The sequence below is a fragment of the Neolamprologus brichardi genome, chromosome 3, assembly GCF_056152115.1.
Source record: "Neolamprologus brichardi isolate AB-2024 chromosome 3, ASM5615211v1, whole genome shotgun sequence".
Taxonomy (NCBI): Eukaryota; Metazoa; Chordata; class Actinopteri; order Cichliformes; family Cichlidae; genus Neolamprologus; species Neolamprologus brichardi.
Window position 1 is genome coordinate 5,979,593 of NC_142106.1, and position 4,262 is coordinate 5,983,854.

Consider the following 4,262-nt stretch of genomic DNA (forward strand, 5'->3'; position numbering starts at 1 on the left):
TTTCCAAGTCTTGAAGGCAAGCTATAACTTTCTTTTTGTAGCTGCTTGTGGGGTCTCGCTTTAAGGCTTCGTAGGTATTGTTGTCACTGAGGAGAGTAGTGATCTTTGTATGGTAATCTGTAGTGTTTAGGACCACGGTGCATCTTCCCATATCCGCTGGTAAAACAGTGATGTTGTGGTCTTTGCTCAGGGAAGCGACGACCTTCTTTTCTTGTATTGTGAGGTTGGACGGAGGGACTTTGGCACTGGAGAGGGTGGCTGAGACTTTCATCCTGATTTGCTCTGCTTCTGTCTGTGATAATTTATTAATCCGAATGGCAGATTCTGTGGCTGTGATGAGGTCCACTATGGGCAACTGTTGTGGAGAAATGGCAAAATTGAGACCTTTGGCTAATACTCTCTTTTCAGGTTCAGTGAGATTCCTGTCTGAAAAGTTCTTAACCCATTTCTCCTGACTGTCTTCAGGTGTGTTTTCTTCTATGGGTTGTGTAGGTTCAGAATGATGAGTGTGTGTTTTTGAAAGCAAGGTGTGAAATTTCCTGCGTTGTCTTTCTTTTCCTTTCGAGTGTTGGGCCCGCTGAGCCTTGTCCACAAACTTGTAAACCTCTTCTAAGATTGGAGAGGGTAGAAGGGTTTCCAGTTCCTGCAGAGTCTGGCTGATCTTGATCTGGAGGGCATCTATAGTGAAATGGACCTGTCTTATCCTTTCACTTAAAAGGTGATTTTGCGCTCTCTGTAGAATCAAGTCTGCTCTGTATCCCCTGACAGTGGATCCAAGGTGCAGGCTCTTAGGAACAACTCTGGTTTGTCTGCATCTTAGGTTGAAACGGAGATGGTTCCTATAATCCGCTAGTTTCCTTGATTCCCTTTCATACTCCCGCACCAGTTGAATGGTGTTCCTCCCAAAATGTACACCAATATGTCTGTGAAGGTTCTCAGTCATACAGGTCATCGTAGTCAAAGGAGCTTGCAAAGAAAAGCGTCTGGACTTCTACACAAAATAAGTTTAACAAAAAAATACAAATACTAAAATATATTAACTATATTAACTTTGCTCATACAAACTGCATATTCCATACAGCAACACATTCAAAACAACAATGAAGACATGTCATGAAATACAAGGAATAGTTTCAAAGTGTTTCAAACTTTGTGTTATGGAAAAAGAAATCCAGCTCACATTCGAGCAAGTTGGCTATTAGCTTGTTCCTAACAAGAACAAAGCTGACATTAAAATTCCTAAATCGAACTTTCCTTTCAGCTGCAGCAACCCTGGTTTTATCCTCGAACACAAAGTCTTAAAAACTAGAAAACAAGAATCTAACAGGGAAAAGGCAATGATCAGTTGAAGTCTGTATTCATTGAGGAGATTATTTACTTAACATGACCTATAGCGAGTACTGGCTTGAATAAAGTGAATGAAAGCCAAAAATGAATTGTGGTTTCAACAATATGTTTAAGGAGGCAGCAGGAGGACAGCTGCAGTTTAACAGCTTCAATTCACTGACAGGAAACAACATTAGAAATATCATCATCCTCAACTCATCTGCTGCACTGACACTGACACCTTCAACGGACACACCTTTGCTTTATCAGTAAAAATGAATGGAAACATCCTGTGAGTGAAAGTGTGTGTGAAGGTGTGTATGTGTGTGTTAGTATCAGGATCAGAGAACGACAGCTTTCCTCTGTTCCAGTCCAGATTCACTCTGATCCTCTGGAGCTTCTTCTCTACTGAGAGAGCAGTGACACCAGATGGTGGTGATCGTGCTGAATATTTACTTTCATAGAACCCTATTGTCCATAATCCAGACTGTATGATTCCCTTCCTCTGCACAGACTCTGCTAACACACCCAGTAACCACACTGTACTGTCTCCAACATCAACATCCCAGCTGTGAGTCCCTGAGTTAAAGCCCTCAGAGCCCAGGACAGAGAAATGATCAAACCTCTCTGGATTATCAGGAAGCTGCTGCCTCTCTCCTCCTGCTCTCACACTGGTCAGATCTTCAGACAGGATGAGGTTTGGATGAGCAGTGTTTGGGTCCAGAATGAGAGGAGTGTAGGAGACCATGTCCTTCATGTTGTTCCAGATGTTGAAGGTCAGGTTGCCCAGGTGTTTGGCCTGGTCTATCAGAGCTCCTGAGGGCAGCTGTGGATCATCCAGCAGGGGGCAGCGCTGGACTCTTTCCACTGCAGCCTTGTAGTTGTGCAGGAATGAGACGTCTTCAGCTCTCAGCTCCTCCTCTGTGGCTCTGACTGTGTCTGAAAGAGCTGCTATCTCTCTGCTCAGAGCCTCCATCTTCTCCTTCATCATCCCACTCTTCTGCTCCTCTTCCTCCCTCAGTGCAGCCAGCCTGGCCTCCTCTTCCTCTGCTAGAAACTGGTGAAGCTTCTTAAACTGCTCCTTAATCTGCCTCTCTGTGTGTCGGGCCTGGACCTTAATGTGTTCTGCTGTTTGATCAAACTTCACTTGAACTTCTTCACAAACCTTTAACTTCTTCTTTAAGGGCTCCAGAGTTTCCTGAAGTTCCTTCTTGTGTTGTCGTGCAGCTTCATCGATGGGTCTGAATCTGTGATTGGTGTGTTTTTCTGAGTCTCTGCAGACGACACACACTGGCTGCTGATGGTCCAGACAGAAGAGTTTGAGTTTCTCAGAGTGCAGACTGCAGAGAGCCTCTGAAGCTCTCTGATCTCTCTCCTGTAAGAACGACTCACACAGGTTCTTTAAAGCCAGATTTTAAGGTGGATCATAAACTGATCTTTTCTTACAAACTGGACACTCGTGTGTTGGTCTCTCTCTCCACCATCTCTTCAGACAGTCTTTACAGAAGCTGTGGCTACATGACAGAATAACAGGATCTCTGAAGACCTCCTGACAGACCGGACAGCAGAGATCCTCCTCTGATCTAGAAGCCATTGAGTCTGTGAGTGAAGCTGAAAACAGCAGACAGGAAGTACAGTCAGTCCTGGCTCCCCTCCCTCCTCTACCACCTTCACTGAAACTTCCTTTGAGTCGTGTTTTTGCTCAAACTCACATTCAGTGTGTGGAGCGTCAGCAGCTTGAAGCAGCAGTGTTGGAGTTTTCCACTTTTCTCTCCTGTAGCTGGACTCACTCAGAGGAAGCTGCTAGTTTGGTCTGAGCTCAGTCTGATCGTCTGTGCGTCTCTCTTTACTGAGGACGAAGAACTTCCTGTTTCCTGGTTTGTCACATTTGAGAGACGTGAGGGGAGGAGACAAATGTTGCTGTTTGACTTTTAACTAAGGTGTGTTTCAATCCTGCCTTCAGGTCAAAAGCTATTAAACAGGTTTTGCATCATTTTCACCTTCACAGGTCACAACATGAAACCTTTTGTTAATTCTATAAAATAAAGTTTGGCTCAGTCGTGCAGCTGTTTGGCAGCTTTTATTTCAGACTTTGTTCTGGTTCTTGTTCAGGTTGTAATGTATGTAATGTAATGTCCGCCCCCTCCTCCACCTCCACCTGACAGACTGAGAGGACAACAAACACAACATGAGCTGTGCAGCAAAAGCAGCTCTGAACATGTTTTGTCTGAATGGAGAAAATTATATCTTTGCAATGAAATCAAGTTTGACTGGTTCCAGTCTGAAACATGTCCAACTGAACAGAAACTGTCTTATTTGGTTTCTGTCCAATCAGCAGCAGAGCTCTGTCTTAAAGAACGCTGTCCTATCAGCAAGTTTGATGTACTCAGACTAAAAAAATATTGGAATAAAATAAAAACGTTTCAAAATAAAAGCAAAACTGAATTTTAAATGTCAGCAAAATCTAAATGAACATGATTCTCTGCATGCCAGATGTGTCATAAAGACGTGACATGGACGAGTTCTTCTTTCAGAAACGGAGCTCAGCTGACAGAAATGCAGACGAATCAGTACAAGTCATTAATAAAGACGTCTGTTTCTGCAAATTCATTGTTCATTTTCAGGTGATCTGTTGTATTAGTGATTCCATTAATGTAAGAACATCTGCTTCACCTCTTGTTGGAGACAGAGTCAAAGCAAAGAAAGGCAATTTGATGCAGCACTGTCATGGGACATGAGTATCAGGCCACTGCAATATAATCTCAGTCATTCATATACTGCTGCACGGGCTGTAGTTACATCGTAAGGTTTTAAAAACTGAGCTTTAAAATGAACAGTGGTGATAAAAACCGAGAGAGGCCGACTGTGATCACCGACTTTTTAAGAGGCTCGTTCAAATGAAATGGAACCAGATACAAAGTATTACAACATGTTAA

General features: G+C 43.3%; 1 pseudogene across 1 annotated transcript; it reads right to left on the reverse strand.

The window, feature by feature from the left end:
- Window positions 1–1,057: 1,057 nt before the first annotated feature.
- LOC148103259 (nuclear factor 7, ovary-like) lies at window positions 1,058–3,199 on the reverse strand (annotated as a pseudogene). The gene is made up of 2 exons (XR_015718626.1): window positions 3,039–3,199; window positions 1,058–2,937 (listed from the first exon to the last, which is right to left on the reverse strand). The product of XR_015718626.1 is annotated as a nuclear factor 7, ovary-like (transcript).
- Between the last annotated feature and the right edge of the window lie 1,063 nt (window positions 3,200–4,262).